We start from the raw sequence: 18,938 nt of genomic DNA, 5'->3' as shown, positions 1-18,938 counted from the left end.
ATTTGACACAAACCAGTTCATAAAAAGCCTCATCACATAATTTAAATTCAGCATAGGTTCCCCAGAAATTGAGACAGAAATTTAAACTTCGTTTTTCAAAAAAAAAAAAAAAAATGACGCGATGGTTGACGACCTTGGGTTTGAAGGCTGTGTACTCTAATTCAGTATGTTTAATCAAAACAATTTCTATGTTGGAACTTCTAAAAAGTGTACACAGTTGTCATTTAGAATGTTAAGCATGTTTTGATTACATACGATAGGACTTTATCAACAAAGTTTGAACAAAAATGACAAAAAATATGACCAAATATGGTATTAATAGTCACATGACTTCCATTGTTGACATATTGACTGAGATAAAACCAGTGTTAGCTTTCCGACTGTGATATGTTTTAACAATCTGCATAGACAACCAATTCAATGATCACAACATGCACCATTGTCAGATGTACATTGTTTGAAAAAAAAATAATTTTCATAAGATAACATTTTGTAGATAATTTTGATTTTTTTTTAAATCTATTGGAGGCGTAATAGCAACTTCATTATGAGTATAACATAATCACCATTAAAGGTAAAAATGCGGTGAACCTTCATCAGGAAATTACAATGGTTAATAAATATATGTAGATATAAGAATATATGGTATAAGTGCCAATGAGACAACTCTCCATCCAAGTCACAATTTGTAAAAGGTAAACCATTATAGGTAAAAGTATGGCCTTCAACACGGAGCCTTGGCTCACACCGAACAGCAAGCTTTACACATAATTAAGGGACCCCAAAACGATTAGTGTAAAACCACTCATACAGGAAAACCAACGGTCTTATCTATTAAAAAAACGAAAAAACGAGATACACTTATGAACCACATCAAAACACGACAACCATTGAACAACAGGTTCCTGACTTAGGACAGGTACAAACATATACAACGGATTTAAAAGTTTAAACAGACGCTAATCTTCATTCTAACCTGAAACAGCAGTATAACACTACACCAAAGAGAGACATATTTAAAGATGTATATACACGTAGGAAATTGACATCTTTGATCGCATTGAACTTTTGAAATTGTCCATGCCTCAATAACTGATAATTTCTATTGGTTATATATTTGCCACCGTCGAAAATAGTACCTTTGTACTGGGAATGAGTACAAAGAGGTTGCAATATGAGAAAAGAAAGCACTTTTCAATGGTTAATTATATTTTTTAGGCCGACACAGGAAAACAATTTTATTCCTGCCTCTAAATTTATGTTTGTTCTATTTGATATGTATATTATATGTTATTCAAGTCTCAGACAGGGTATATACTGTGACATTCCCGGCTTAGAGTTTATATCCCCTGAGCCGAAGGCGAATGGGATATAAGCCCTTAACCGAGAATGTCACAGTATAAACCCTGTCTGAGACCTGAATTACACATATATTACGGATTGCCCCTGTTTTAATGTTTTTTTCCAGTGCAGGTATTTGTTAAACATATATATTCATTACATGTTAATGGTTTCTTAATATTTTGAGTAATCCATTTAAATGCACCTTTTTTATCTTGCTACTTTTTTTTTGTTAAGAAAATGTTTTCAATAAAGTTTTTAGATTTCATCTTTTGTGTTTGTATGTGTGTGTGGCTTTGTTTTTTACAACACATATACATATATATTCAAAACCCCAACTGATATGTTTCGCATACGTAAAGGATTTTGTCATTTGCTGTGAAAATAATTGTATCGTGTATGTAATAATTTATAATAACACTTTAAAACATTAAATTTAAGTATTTGAAGTGTAAATTGCGTGATTTTGTATTACAAATGATTTTTTTACGGATGTACGTCATAATTTCCCCTCTGTGAGCCTCTGCCATTCTTTAGTGTTCTGTATAGCTTTTGATTACTTCACATAGTAACAGGTGTTATGATAACGTTTTTGAGGTTCAAATTGGGGATGAAAACGTCGTATATACCCCGGCAGTTTCCTGAATATATACTGACATCTCTGTGTTGTTATCCAATCACAAAACTCGACAAATTTGTAATCCGTAATTTACGACGTTGTTATCTCCAATTGGAACCTCAAAAAAGTCATCAAAACACCGGTTACTATGTGACGTAACCAAAAGCTATACAGGTCACTAAAGAATGTCAGAAGCTCACAGAGGGAAAATAATGACGGCAGACGCGCATCCGTTAATAATACATTTTTAATACAAAATCACGCAATTAACACTTTAAACATGTTAAATACTTAGATTTAATTTTTTAAAGTATTATTATAAATTATTACATCCACGATAAAATCATTTTCACAGCAAATTACATAATCCTTCACGTATGCGGAACATATTAGGTTGGGTTTTTTCAATATATGTGTTGTAAAAAACGAAGCCACAAACACATACAAACACAAAACATGATATCTAAAAACTTTATTGAAAACATTTTCTTAACGGAAAAAATATTGTCAAGATAAAAAGGTGCATATAAATGGATAACTCAAAAAATTAAGAAACAATAAACATGTAATGAATATACATAATGACGACTTCAGTATGTACACTAAATATACAATATATGTACATTGTCGAAAAATATAAAATTTATTTGTATGAGCATTAGAAACAGGACGAAAAGCGAGGCTCGCCGAGCTTTTCTCCTGTTTCGTAGCGAGTACAAATAAATTTTATATTTTCCGACAATGTACATATATTGTTTTTATCCTGAAATTTACACCCAACACTTGAAACTTTAGTTGTTAAATTGTAAATCATTGTCTCTAATTTTGCAAAGAAATCGACATAGTTTAAACGCGGACCGCAAAGAGGACCCCAAGATGAACTGGTACGCAAAAAGAAATATCCACATCACCGCTTGCTCAACATAGAAGCGGGGTAACAGGAGACTTTATTTGTACTTGTACAAATAAAGCAAAAAAATATTTGTGTACCTGTTATTTGTACAATAGTTAGCTGATTGCAGGATAAAGAGATTTATCCGGCCGAACTGACTTTAAATAAAGCTATTACTAACAATGAACACTGCCCTTTCTTGGATCTTGATATCTATATCTTTAACGGGAAGCTTAATACCAAAATTTATGATAAAAGAAATGAGTTTTCATTTGCTATTGTTAATTATTTATTTTTAGACGGTGACGTTCCCTTTTCACCATCTTATGGTGTTTATATGTCTCAACTTGTCCGATTTGCTTGTGTATGTAACAACGTATTCGATTTTAACGACAGAAATCTCTGTGTTACTGAAAAATTATTACACCAGGGTTTTCGATTTCACAAACTAGTCAAAACATTTACTAAATTTTATCATCGGTACAAGGACATCATTCGTAAATATAAATCAACATGCAGACATCTTATACGTTAAGGTATTTTTTATCAAATCTTTTATGGTAATATTCTTTACAAAGCACAAAAATGTCGGCATTCACCTCAAAAGCTAACCAAACCTTTAAACAGACTTATTCGGAAGGGATATATTTACGATACTGTTGTCTGGTCATTAAGGATTGCATATTTTGGTATTAATATTGATTCACTCATAGGGTCTTTGCATCGGGAATAAACACATTTATTCTAAAATCAGTTGATGGCATGATACGGGTTATGTTCTTCTCATATATTTTATGATGGTATGATACTAAACCCCTAACGGGAGAGATTGTACTTGATTTGCATATGATGCTGACATAATCTTTCAATCAGTTTAATTGAGGTCTGGAGCTGGCATGCTCTTGTTAATTTATGTAACATTGTCATTTTGCTTAGTTTCTTTTGTTACCTATTCTGACATCGGACTCGGACGTCTTTTAAACTGAGTTTTACTGTGCGTATTGCTGTGTGTTTCTTTATTCTACCTTGGCTAGAGGTATAGGGGAGGGTTGAGACTTCACAAAATATCTTTAACCCCGCCGCATTTTTGCGCCTGTCCCAAGTCAGGAGCCTCTGGTCTTTGTTAGTCTTGTATGTTTTATAATATTAGTTTATTTATATGTTTTGAAGTTTTGTATGACGTCCATTTTCACTGAACTAGTACAATTTTTTATTTAGGGGCCAGCAGAGTACCACCTCCGGGTGCGGAATTTTCTCGCTGCGTTGAAGACCCATTGGTTTATTCAGCTTTTATCTGCTCTTTGGCATATTCCCCATTTCCATTCTCAATTTTACTTTGTGACTGTTTAACAAATACCTGCAATCGAAAAAGAAAAACATGAAGACAGGGGTAATCCGTAATATATGTGTAATTCGCCTTCGGCTAAGGGGATATAAACTCTAAGCCGGGGATATCACAGTATATACCCTGTCTGAGACCTGAATAACATATAATATAAATGGTAACAAGAAAATGCGAGAATATCAAATCTCCCTTTATATTATGTATTTGTTTATATTATCGCGCATCTGTCTTCTACAACATACAGATGTCCGATTATAGGAACCTGACAAAGAATTCGGCACAAAACGTTGCCGGCTTTGCCTTTCAGTAGAGTACGAGCACAATGCGTTGACATTCCCATGGTAACATGTCGATGGTAAATGTACACAAAAGTGTTGTGCCTTCGTTTCGTTATAATTGTGGGAAAATGGAACCATTTAAGGACCATTTCAAGAAGAGTCGCTAGTTTTTACTCTGTTTTCTAACGTCAGCAATGATTAACTTGTGCAAAGTGTCCTTCTAACAGAATAATATTATAACAATAATATTTAGAAACAAAAATTCATTTTATCCCAGGAAATACTTTCACTTCAGCTACATGAAGATATTATGTTGTCCTCATCATAAGTTTTACATATCTCCCTGGTAAGACTCCACTACAGTTGAATACCAGATGATCTCCTGTATGATTTGGTCCTGCATAGTGTGCACATAATTTCATAGCATTATGATACGGTCCAAATAATATATCTAAATAACGAAGACGTTCTTCTACAAAACAGTTAAAGTTTAGAATTGACATTTATAAGTTAGGAATTTTTTGCCTATTTTGCTAAAAGCGTACATTTGCCTATAGGTCAGACAAGATGAAGCTTCACATGAGCGTTTCTTGATGAATAAATAACTTGTGTATTTCTCGATTTAGTCAGTTTTGGAACTCAACATAAACATTCCTTCCGTGTCTATGTTTGATGGACGTTTAAGGTTTATATAACAAATGAAGTAATAGGAAATAAAAAAAGCCTGAATGTTTTTTTTTTATCTAGGATCGTCCAAATACGCAATGAAATGTATAAAAAATGTTTGTTCTCTAAAAATATTTTTTTCTTATGTCCTATATTTCACATGGTCTTTTACAGTGACACGATGCGCCTTAGATTGCAAGTATTTATACTGAGGGTAATTATCTGTATTGCAAACATGTTAGTTCAATATCACGAAGGTTAATTGCAATTCTTAACTATTTCATTGTTTCTTTTATATAACCAAAACTTCTTTTTTTTCAAATTATATTTTTTAGGAAAATGACTTACCACAACAGTTTTGGTGATTATAAATTTCGACTCGTTCTATGTTATATATGGTGCCAATATCTACTACCCAGTACGGAAAATGTTGCTTCTTTGTGTGTTGAATTGTATTCAGACGTCCGTCGACAGCAAATTTAGAAGCATACTTAAAGTCATGTGCAAGTGTTGAACTTTGATATGTTCGTTAACCTTTGGCCACTTCCAGAAGTCTTTTTCTTGGTTTTATAGAAGACAGGTTTGAATCTATCAATGAAAAATGAAGAATGCGAAGTTATGTCGCTAATGATCGTCGACCAATACACATTGTGTTCGTAAAAGAAATCAATGGGATAGACAGATTTTTATATATATAAAATATGGTTTCATCGAACTTGTTTCTCTTGCTACAAGAATAACATTCCTGTATAAAAAAAATTCTATAAAAGCTATCTCCCCTTATATGAACAGTATTATAACTTGAAAAATTATATCAAACAAAAACAAAGATTCGGTATTGATAATATCAGTCACTATTTTTTTTTTTATCAAATAGACAATCGTACACATTAATTGATATTCTGTTTAAAAACTTGCAGATTGAAACGAAGAACTAGACCGATTGTGTACTGTTATAATACAATCCAAGACGGCGGTATACAGTTAATCAACTTTGAGAGAATATCACTAAAAAGGGTCAGAACACTCAATAACGAGAGAGTAGAATGACAAAGATATAAAACGTTGAATAGAATAACAAGAGTACACACGCTGAAATGTCTTGCCTTCTTTACTAACCATTGATATTATGTTGATAATCCTAATTATAAAGCTTTACTACAACTATCACATAAACTTAACATGATCCAAGAAAATGAAGTCAAGGTCAATAAACCAAACGAGAAATACATCTACACCTTACAATCATTCAATACACTAAATATAGTTGACCTATTGCTTATAGTTTCTAAGAAACATACTTAACCAAGAAACTACACACTCATGATTGACCAATGAACCATGAAAATGAGGTCAAGGTCAGATTAACCATGCCAGGCAGACATGTACACCTTACAATCAATCTATGCATTAAATATAGTTGTCCTTTTGCTTTTAGTATCTCAGAAACAAACCTAACCATGAAAACTTAACATTGACCAATGAACCGCCAAAATGAGGTTAAGGTCAGATGATACCTGCCAGACAGACATATACAGCTTACAATCCTCCCATACAACAAATATAGTTGACCTATTGCTTATAGTTTAAGAAAAACAGACCAAAACACAAAAAACTTAACACTGAGCAATGAACCGTGAAAGTGAATTCAAGGTCAAGTAAAACCTGCGAGACTAACATGTACATCATAAAATATTTCCATACACCAAATATAGTTGACCTATTGCATATAGTATTAGAAAAAAAGACCAAAAATTAAAAACTTAACTTTGACCACTCAACCATGAAAATGAGGTCAAGGTCAGATGACACCTGTCAGTTGGACATGTATACCTTAAAATCATTCCATACACCAAATATAGTATACCAATTGCAAACAGTATAAGAAAAACAGACCAAAACATAAAAACTCAACTGTAACCACTGAACCATGAAAATGAGGTCAAGGTCAGATGATACCTGCCAGTTGGACATGTACACCTTACAACCCTTCCATACACCAAATATACTAGACCTAATGCTTATAGTATCTGAGATATGGACTTGACCACCAAAACTTAACAATGTTCACTGATCCATGACATGAGGTCGAGGTCAAGTGAAAACTGTCTGACGGGCATGAGGGCCTTGCAAGGTATCCACATACCAAATATAGTTATCCTATTACTCATTATAAGAGAGAAATTAACATTACAAAAATCTTTTTTTCAAGTAGTCACTGAACCATGAAAATGAGGTCAAGGACAATGGACATGTGACAGACGTAAACTTCGTAACATAAGGCATCTATATACAAAGTATGAAGCATCTCAGTCTTTCATCTTCAAAAATATAAAGATTTTAAGAAGTTAGTTAACGCCGCCGCCGCCGCCGCCGGATGACTATCACTATGTCGAGCTTTCTGTGACAAAAGTCGCAGGCTCGACAAAAACTACAAAATATAAGATACAAGAAAGTCATCAATCTTGAGGTTTGATACAGTAAGGCAGCTGCTCGTAAAAAATAAACAAAACATTATGGGCTGTATGTTCTGGACTACCCAAATTGTAGTAATTTTCACCGAAGTAAATTTTTTTTGCATTAACCAAATAAATTATTCATGCGCCAGGCCAATTCAATAACACAAATATACAATTAGGTGTGATAGAGGTTACGAGTGGGATAATTAAATATCTCCAATTTTGAAGAATTATCAGAATTAAACGTTTTTAAAGGTATTTATTGGTGTATAAATTAGACCAAGTCACTCAGAAACATATCCTTCGGACTTCTATTTGTTTGCGAGTGAATTTGTCCACTTTATACATCAATAAGTTCCTTTAAAAATGCGTTTACTCCTATACTAGTTCATATATAAAGTCGATAATACATCATTACGAAATAATATTTAGGTAGTTTAAAATTAATTACAGCGGGATTAATCATAATCAACTAAATCATGAAAAGTGTTTACTCGTCAATATGAATAAACTAATCATAGATACCAGGATAGAAATTTTGTAGTTGCGCCAGACTCGCGTTATATCTACAAAAGACTCACCAGTGACGCTCGAATCAAAAAAGTTATAAAAATACGAAGTTGAAGTGTTTTGCCAAATACAGCTAAGGTAATCTATTTCCGAGGTAGAAAAGCTTTGTAAAACGTTTCATAGAATAAAAACTACTAATACTAGATAAGCCAAAAACTACAAAAAGTAAAATTTGCCGGACATAACCTTAGATTATATTGATTATATTGAGTACACTAAGATAAAATATGAACTCGAATTTTACCGCCAAAATGTTGCATTTATATCATCTGAGTAAATTAGCTGTTATCACTGAAAAAAAGGCATCCTCATTGACTCATAGTCTACAAGCTTTATAGTTGACCTGTGATACTCACAAATATTATGCTGATTTTTTACCCTCACGACATGAGGTACTTAAATAGAATAAGCCCTACCTTTCAGGAATTTTAGAATATCTTCCAATACATTAGAATTATGTTTTTTGCTTTTGGTATTCATGTTAAACTTGATATTGTTGTCTTTAAATGCCCATGTGTTGCTATTAAGGCTAAATTCCAAACAGCTATACATTTCTTTGCCAACAACTTCTTTTATAGTAAATAGTAAAAAGGTTGCCAAAATATGTCTTAAACTATGTTTTCTCAAGAACATGTTTTTGTTAATTTCTACGTACACTTCAAAGACAAAAATCCAGTAGAAAATATTCCAATTGATTGATTGAAATTACATACGAACTGAAACGGAAAGACACGCGAATAGTAAATTCTATAGTGACAAACTGTTCATATATTGTTACAATATTGATTAGATACAGTCATACACTAAATTGTTTGCCAAAAATGTAAATAAAGTTACATTCTTATTCTAAATTGTAACATTTTAGACTAATCTTCTATTCGAGTTTGATTTTTGGGGATTTTTTTCGCGCACAATATGTTGTAAAACAAAAGACCAGTAAACAATACCTTTACTTTAAATCATAGTAAAATTAACGTATTACTTATATTTTTGTTAGCTCTCATTTGGTACAAAATCAATATAGGCATCTTACAGTATCATTAAAAAAATTAAAAATAATTAGAAGATACCAAAACCCAAAAGTGCACGCACTGCCATACAACAGAAATAAGAACATAATTGTACATCATTTGACATAAATGTTTACTTTCAAATACATTTGAGAGATGGCTTTACTTAAACCTTAGTGTTTTTCTTTGATCTTACTTGTGGAGTTCAATGACAACCTAATAAGTTTCCAAGAGAATTAGGGTCGAAGATTAAAATATCGTATTCAAACACGTCTATTATTGAAAAAAAAATGTACTAACATGTATTTTGTTTTATTATGTATCTGGGATACTGAATTTTACACCACATTTTTGTTGGTCATATTTGCATTACCGATACTTTAACACGAAGGTGACAAGATGGTGTATGATAAGCGCTATCATTTGTTATCTTGAAAGGTATCCAAACCTTGTACAATTATATATCGATTTCGGCGAAAGTTAGAAAGCCATAAATCCGAGATTTGATAGGGTAATGCTGATGTTCGTATTCAATTAACAAAATCTGGGGGTTTTCAGATGAAAATAATTCTGGCCCTGATTTTGACTGAAATGAAATTAATTTCACTGTTGGCCAGCACCTTGACAAAAAAAATTGCCCACATTTTGCCCATTACTAACGGCATTAGATAATTTTTGAAACAGAATTTTCTTAAATTAGCACAATATGGCCCGCGGAGCTTGCAAAAAAACCCATAAGATTAATATCCATTGAACAATCATATGTATTTGAATAAACCTGAGTCAGCAGTCATTTAATAATTTTGGGAGAGACATAGTTCAAATTTGAAATAAACAGGTAGAACTCGAATTTATTGTGAAACACATTTTGGATGAGCATTTTCAAAATCAAAAGGAAAATTAAAAATATATTTAGAAATTACATATTTATATATAAAAATGATTTACCACAAACGTTTTCGGTACTTGAAAGTCAATATTTTCATTCCATTTTTCTTCTCTCGACAGCTTTCTTATTGTCAGAGTAATTATCTTTTTACAGCGATGCTTCGAAGGGTAGTAGTAAAACAATGATTATTCATCCGTCTGCTATTCCGTCGGTCCGTCCGTTTGTTACACCATTGTTGACACTCTTGAATCTGCATCTTTCAAGAGATTTTTTACATGGCATATTTTGTTTTCACTTAATTGCTATAATGTGCTTTCCTAGGTAAAAATATTATCTTATATGTTTAATGGCAAACGAATCTTTACCCCAAAATGTTACATATAAGTGAAAACTCTCTCCATCGTAGAACACGCTATTTGAAAATAAATTTGAACTTAGTGGAGAAAGGGAGACAACTTCAATTTTACAGTGACCAGGCTAAGGGCATCTTCTCTGCCCAATATTATTGGTTAATTTCGTAGCAAATCATTGAATTTGTAAGACTCGTCCAATTAACACCAATGTGACAATGGCTCCAACCCGTTCCTTCGCTGGACCAGTTTACTCTAAACGCTACAATTTTTACACCTCTACACTGAAGAGAGTTCAAGTGCTACCATAAGTCAAGTATAATGCATTCAGAATGGGCGTGACTTATATCAACCGATAGATGGCGCAACATTATATCACAAATGTTGGCTTAATCTGCCAATAGGGAGAGGAGGGGACTGAATCGTAACCCTTGGCTAGCGAAGATGGGCTTAGGGTTCCAATAGCGAATTATTCGAAATGCGTTTTTCATAGGGTACCAGTGGTGTTGTATATTTTATTTCTCAAGAACTATATATACTAGGACAAAATTAATAGCAGTTCCTGTTACTAGAAATGTCAGAGTTTAACTTTCATAACAACCAAAAAAATATATATGGTTTGCGGCAAAAAATGACCTAAAATGCAGTTGAAAAACGTCATCTAATTAGTCGCTAAATGAAAAAGGCAGATTTTTAATGACTCCGACATGCAGATATTGAAATATTTTCTATACTTTGTAAAATGTGATATCGATTTTCTGTATTTTCTTTAACCGAATTGGATAAGCCTTTCGATTAAAGGTAATTCCAATCTAGTATCATCCAATCAGAAGCCGTACAAGATTTTTATTCTGAGTACCATCTTTATTCAACTTATTGCGCGTTTGTAACCGACGATTTTTGTTAAATTTACAAATTTTCAAAAACTATATTAATAATTGAAATCAATATGTTTGCGTTATAACGCAAATGTTTGCGTTAATAGTAACATACTATATGTTCGGTGTGAGCCAAGGCTCCGTGTTTAAGGCCGTAGTTTGACCTATAATGATTTACTTGTGCACATCTTCTTATATCTATCTGCCTGTCTAAGAATATGAAGCAAACGTAGTGCAGTTGAGGCGATATTATAGGATTAATCAGATTTGTCCTAGATGTTGACACTGTGTCGATTCTCTCACGAACTAAATTTTAGTCCGATGTAAACTGGACTGATGCATCTAGAAAATTAATACTACTTAATTAAACACTTTTAATTCATTACAAAAATTATAATGTGTGAATTCTAAATTGACACTCTACGCATCATCATCAATGAGCCTTTCAAAGAATAGTTTGATCCTTTCCATGAACGCCAGTAAACGCCTCGATGGTCGGAGTCTGGCGTCTTCTGAAAATACTGACCATTTAGATCAGATGTTACACAGGCATTAAACCACCAGGCTCCGGGAAACACTGTAGCACAGTGAATAAGGTGATTATCGATATCGCTATCCTTTGTTGAGAAACCATGGCCGTTGTGATGTTCCAAGCTGTTACCTGAAATTACAAATACTCCATCAAAAATTGAATCCTTTAAATAGTTAGATGTGTTTTTGTTAAGGATCGCTTTGCTCAAGTTTGATATTGATATTCAGTATTTCCTATGATAATAGTAAGTTAAGGTATAAATTCCTTAAGGAAGATAAGGTATATTCCTTAAGGAAGATAAGATATAAATTCCCAAAGGAAGATATGCCAGTATCCACCCCGTTATATAATTGACTGTTGGAACGTTTTAATCCTAGGCCATTTGTTTTACTTTAATAAATAAACCTTAATAAAAAAATCAACATTCTATCAATAAAATGATTCACGTTAAGTATTCATCAAATCATGTTTAATTACATTGTACCCATACAACTATAAAGTAAAATCACAAAAATACTGAACTCCGAAGAAAATTCAAAACGGCAAAATCAAAAGCTCAAACACATCAAACGAATGGATAACAACTGTCATTTTCCTGGTACAGGCTTTTCTTATGTAGAAAATGGTGGATTGAACCTGGTTTTATAGCTAGCTAAACTTCTCACTTGTATGACAGTCGCATAATATTACATTATATTGACAACGATGCGTGAACAAAACAAACAGACTTAATAGGTAAAAATGTCAAAAATACAGCAGTCAACATTGTGTTATAATCTTAATCGCTAAAAAAAAACCATATAAAAATGTAACAAAGAATCACAAAATGGTAATAGACCAATCATATTAGCAAAAATTAAAGACAAGAATACACAAATTTACCATAGAACAATAACACAATGACGGGATGTATAAGTACAGAGACACGTTATGTATGTAACAAAGAAACATAAAAAGGCATATAGACAAAGTACATAGCAAAAAAAAACTATGAATATTGAAAAAACCTTAAAATAAATGTATATGTACCTGCAGTACCATGGTATTCATTAGCGGTTAGCTTGAACTTTGAACTTTCATCTCCAATTGCAAACTCTTTATATTTTGCAAATGCAGTGTTTCCGTCAAAATCGATTAAACTGATCCTCATTTCATAGTTGTGTTGTGATGTTAGAGAGTGGAAATTTTCGTTGCCTAAAAATAACAAAATATAAAATATAAAAAGATATGGGATGATATGTTTAAATATATGGGCATTGTATTGTATTGTTCAAAATAACAACAAATTTCACAACTTAGATACGTCTTCTCCCAAAAAGCACTATAAGAATTTCCTTGCAATTGACGCGCATGTCCATAGTTCAACCTTGCCGTAATTGTTGTAAATTTTGACTTTTGGTTGCATGGAATGTTCTATTGACATGTTATGAAAAATCTTTATATGAAAGCGCCAACCGTTTTGCAAATGCATGGGTGGATTGGTGTTAAACCTTCAGTGGCAAACATACCATGAATATCCCGAAGAGAGAAAATGTGTGTGCTTTGTACTAGACCCCAATTAATGCGCTTGTTCACAAAGTTACAACCCTCAGGAAGACATGTCACACCCTACATTGACACATAATATTCTGATTTCTGATTCTGAGCCAATCAGTATAAAAATGCTATTATACCATAATTCCCTAATGCATCGAACATAGCGGATAGCTGCAAATATCAAATTTACAGGAATTGGTTTCACCTTGCCGGAAATAAAACTCACACCTCTCGCACTGGAGGTAAGTACACAAGTACGAGCCCACCGAGACGTCAGGTTTTCTACGATTGTCCTCATAATGCAACAAAGTTCAAAATTTCTGTAAATTGAAGAATAAAATCTTAACCATATACCCTACAAGGAACCATTATATATTTCTTAAAGTATTTTCATTTCATGTTTTAAAAAATTTTCTTTAGAAACCATTAAAAAACTGTAATATCACTGGTTAGTTTATGATATTTTACTTAGCAACATCAATAAACTGCATTTTCTAAACCTGTTTTGATTGGTGAAGATTATTTTTATTCAGATATTTTATATTAAGCTGCTACCGTCAAAAACCCTATCCAATGAAAGATAGTATGTCATAAGTTTCCGTCTGTTTTGCCGTTGATATAGAGATAAAAAAAAGTTTTAGCAGATATATATTTTCAGAATATATTCATATTACCGACTTTTGACTCCAGACTATATAATTTTTCGACAGGTTACAATTTCTGTGATAGAAAATTCCGGTACTCGGTCAAGTAAGAGCAACCAATAAAGTAAAATCGAACATGTAATCCGATCAATTTGAGGGAAACGTTTCTGCCTTCCGATGATTTTGTCGTTTTAAGAAAAAAAATGTGAAGAAGTTAATTTTCCGATAAAATTACCGATTAAAAGCTTGATTTTATTTCTTTACATTGCTCTTACTTGACCAGGATGAGCTTCCACAAAGTAGGTAACCTGTCAAAAAAATATAAACAACGGATTCAATAGTCGGTAATATTTTTAGGAATATTGCCAACTACAGTTTGGGAAAGATTAGGTATATTATTCAATCAACGTACAGAATCCAAAAAAAAAATACCTGATTTGATAAAAAAAGACAATTGATTTAACTTTTAACTGATGATTATGATAATGGTTAAATGTTCTTAATCATATGCAAACTAACCGAGCCAAAACTCATGATTCGGGTTCCCAAATCCTGATTTGTACTCATTCCATCCGCGGTAAAAGTCAACATAGCCGTTTTCTCTTCTTTGAAAAACCTGTAAGAAGAAATATGTCAATTTAATATGAGTGGTGCATTACACAATTTGGGAAAAGGTTCGGTAATCAAAATCTTGGGATAATTATGTAAGAACATGCGAAACTTCTATCCTGTCAATATCAGAATACGTCTTGTTCTTTAAAAGTAGCAACAACAGCACAAAAAAAAACTCATGCGAAACGTTTCAATATTATTATTGCTAGACTTTTGAGGGTGTTTATTTTTTGTTGTGTTCGGCCTATGAATTATCTGTTTTTCGTCGACTTCCCAGCAGGCACTCAACGTTGATTCAACGTTGAAACAAGGTTGTTTCTCAACGTTGAAACAATGTCAAATTTATGTTTGATTTTGAAAATTGGAATTAACGTTGAAATTTCAACGTTGAGGTTCCAACATCCATTCAACGTTGATTTAAGGTTGAATAGTAGTTGAAAGTTTATTAATAAAATTTAGTATAAAGCTACATACACATTTATACCTGCTTTCCAATTTTTGTGCTGTTGTTAGATGTAGACAGGCAGCCTGGCTGTACAGGTTTTTTTTTAATGTTTTTTTTCTCTCACCAAGACAGCTAAGTTAAATTGACATCTAAATAAATACATCAATTGTTACTGATACAACATTCCGTGCTTGTACAGTCAATAATCTAGACCATAAATGTCATATCTTAAGATCCTGTTGGCTTCTGTGTCTCTCGTATTTAAATGTTAAATTTATTGAAAAATGTGTATTTATCTATTAGGAACAAGAAAAACTACATGAAGGAATAGCTGAAATGATTGTGTGTGTCCAATTGTATTTCAAGATAACTAAACATAATTATCTAAATTGATATACAAGTGGACACCTACCATTTTTTGATATATTCTTACTTGTAGTTTTTCTTGTTGTGAATAGCTATAAAAATACAAATCATTCAATGAATTTGAATAAAAATTATGACATACACTTTATTCCCACCACAGAAAGCATCACCAAACAGAAAGATGATGTTGAATAGTTCTAAACAAATAGTCCTTTAAATATTAAACGACTGACCAATGTTAAGCCCTTCTTAAAAGTAGTATATCCCAAGAAGAGTGAAGACATTATTAGAACCAACTTGTGTTCAGGATGATAGCAATACTTCTGAAAATACGAAGATGCTGCATGACTGCTATTAAATCAGACAACTCTCCACAAAAAACCAATTGTCCTTGATTGTATATACGTGTAAATATATATATTACCCTCACACCTATAATTGGTATAAACAATTAAATGAATACAAATTTACTGAGGAGCAATATCAAATTTAGTAATACAATGATATTTCTTTTGATACAAAATTTATTTTATAAATTCATTTGCTATCTGTGTCTCTTTTTGCATGTCAACTTTCTTCCACCACTTTGAGATCTTTCTGAGGCAGACTTCAAGTTCAAGCAGGAGGGATCTTTATCAGATATGTGTTTCTCAGTGACATCTTTATACTTTTGCAGTTTATTTAACCTCTGGAAAAGATAAGATGATAATAAATATAAATTGAATGTCCTGAAAAGATACTCTAAATTTGAGCCACTTTCAATTTGTTTCTAGAAGCAATGAAAAATAAAACCATAACAACAAAACACATATTGTAATAAGGTAATCATTAATACAAAAAAATATATTCATTAATGTTTACTATTAGTAGTTTTTGTTAATGAAGAAGCATCTACTCGAGATTTGTAAGATTGCAGGTTTGACTATGTAATTGATTACCATGAAAAATTGACCCATGACGTTTTTTTTATTGATGACTGCACAAGTCTATTAACATGAAATAAAGAGCTTTACTAGAATACTGTATATAAGGCAAACACTGAAACATAAAATGGATTGTAAGGTTAACAAAAATAGAATAAACAAGATTAAACTTTGAACACAAATGATATATACAGACAAAAAACCTACCTTCAATGATTTTATAGACTGGAATTCCCAAAACTGAATTTTGATTTTGCTCCACTTGATGCATTTCAGCCATTGATTTGTTTGACAAGATTCTGTAAAAAAAATAATACATGTTTACGATAAAGGACTGCTAGCATTCAGCGCAAGGTTCAATACACATACAGTAAGAAACATTACATGATAATGTTTTATGAAAAGGAAATATAATGAATTTTAAATGATAGTATTTACTTTGTACATGTATGTTCTCAATCATGCTAAACGCATGTCCTTAATACTAAATTCAGCTTATTCTTTTTAGTGTGTTATACATGTATGTGTAATATTATAGTCTACCCTTAACATAAATAATTGTCTTTGTCGAATACATATTGTTGAATTTGTGTTTGGCTAGCAGGTGATAATTCTATTATTTTTCTTAGTTAACTAATAGCTAAAAGTTTCTAATGCATGTAATAATGTCATTATTACATACATTAGAAACTTTTAGCAATTAGTTAACTAAGAAAAATAAAAGACCTTTCCTTGTTATTGTTTTCTTTAAAGTTGTGTCGTCTTTTTGTATTGATGTATGGTCATGTTGATTTAAGAGTAGTCATAATTGAAAGTGCGCACATGGAGATGCAAATTGAATGTTAACCTCATTTCTCGTATTACACAGAGTCAGAGATCACCTGAAGATCAGATAAGGGTCAGACTGACTTGTTTTAAAAATAGAATACTTTTGTAGAAAGGTTAATTAGGTCAAAAGTTATCAATGAAAATTCTATAGTTATCCTCTCATAGCGTGAAATAATACAATTTTGTTGAATTATATAATGTTATTGTACAAGTAAAAATAGTATGATTTTTCCATCACATGATCGTTCAATACTTTGTTGTCCAGTCGAAATTGATTGTTTATAATTTTCAAAAAGTATGTAGTTTACCAAGCCGTAAAGTTAAACTAAACAAAGACACATATATATATATAGTATACATATTTGGAAATTTATCTGATCACCGTAAATTATGTAAACCCTTGCGTATACCCCCCACCCCCCCTTTTTAATTAAAATCTTCAACCATATTAATGTCTCAATGAAAATAAAAATGCTTTCCACATTAAATGCTTTTAAAAATAGTATAACTGGAGAAAATTGTATATGTCAGATGATATATTCACTATGGCCCTTCCATGTGTTCTGATCTGTTCTCAGTGATACAATGTTGACGTTATATTTTTTTCTAATTGTGCAATATTGATACAAATTCAGAGTTTCTAAATACAATTCATACATGTATATAAAAACCGTGATGACCACATAGAAACATCTACTTACCATACTTGATAAACGGAAAGATTCTCCTCGACTTCGTTCTTTGTTGTTCTATCTTTTTCAAAACAGGAAAGATGCGGATTTAAATATTGCGCATGGGCAATCTAACTTCCTGTTCAAATCCCGCGAAAATATGAATTAAAAAAAAAATCACAATTTTGGTAATAATCAACTATTTTGAATTCCTTAACATGTTCAAAATATTCATTCATATTATGTGAAACGAAATTAATGCATTCTATTTCTTTTTACCTAGAAATTCGATCAGTATCAAACGATTTACCTCCTCCCACAAACACAGAATTATTTGAGATCTCATTTTATCATGATATTTTTGTGAAAACCGAAACTCTACCTTATTCTTTTCTTTATAAATATATACTGCTACGTTCATGCATGTATTGCCTTCAGTTAATGAATTTTTTTATATGGGCCTCATATAGGCTTACCATGAGTAAATAAGTTAACGTTTATTCAATGTTGAATCAACGTTCCGATTTCAACGTTGAAATGATCAACGTTAATTCAACGTTGAATATTTGTTTATTACTCAACGTTGAAAATGTAACGTTGTTTCAACGTTGAATACACGTTGATCACCATTTCAACCTCATTTCAACGTTTATTCAACGTTGAGTGCCTGCTGGGTTGTGTGTTTTTTTTACTGTTCTCTTAGTTCCTTTTTTATCAATCTGTTCTTTTGACAAAATCATGGTAATACAAGCTTGACACATCTTTTCCGGACGTATAACAGTTATACAATGTTTGTCTAACTTAAGGTGGTAGACCTCGGTTCAGGGAGATAACTCTTTAAATGAGTTATGCGTTTGTAAAAATTGGGTTTCATGAATGTTTTTTAAGCATTTACCTGAAACAGATTCGAAATAATCTATGTATCCTAGATGTTTAGAATATATTGATGAATACATGTATGTCATACTGCTGATTTTACGAGTTATATCACTTAATCTAGTATGTCTACCTCCTTAATAACAAGGACAAAAGACAAAAAGATGTAGCTAAAAAGTGAGGATAACAGATTAATGAAACCATGAAG

General features: G+C 32.0%; 2 long non-coding RNA genes across 2 annotated transcripts; both read right to left on the bottom strand.

Annotated features, from left to right (window-relative positions):
* Positions 1-4,366: 4,366 nt before the first annotated feature.
* On the bottom strand, positions 4,367-8,891 carry LOC127706228 (uncharacterized). Its single transcript, XR_007984333.1, has 3 exons — positions 8,826-8,891; positions 5,490-5,729; positions 4,367-4,947 (listed from the first exon to the last, which is right to left on the bottom strand). It is a non-coding gene; the product is annotated as an uncharacterized LOC127706228 (long non-coding RNA).
* A 6,992-nt stretch (positions 8,892-15,883) lies between these two features.
* LOC127706225 (uncharacterized) lies at positions 15,884-18,050 on the bottom strand. Its single transcript, XR_007984329.1, has 3 exons — positions 17,885-18,050; positions 16,563-16,654; positions 15,884-16,120 (listed from the first exon to the last, which is right to left on the bottom strand). It is a non-coding gene; the product is annotated as an uncharacterized LOC127706225 (long non-coding RNA).
* Between the last annotated feature and the right edge of the window lie 888 nt (positions 18,051-18,938).

The sequence above is a fragment of the Mytilus californianus genome, unplaced genomic scaffold (assembly GCF_021869535.1).
Source record: "Mytilus californianus isolate M0D057914Y unplaced genomic scaffold, xbMytCali1.0.p SCAF_6, whole genome shotgun sequence".
In the NCBI taxonomy this organism is placed as follows: domain Eukaryota; kingdom Metazoa; phylum Mollusca; class Bivalvia; order Mytilida; family Mytilidae; genus Mytilus; species Mytilus californianus.
This window is presented reverse-complemented; position numbering and strand designations above follow the sequence as displayed.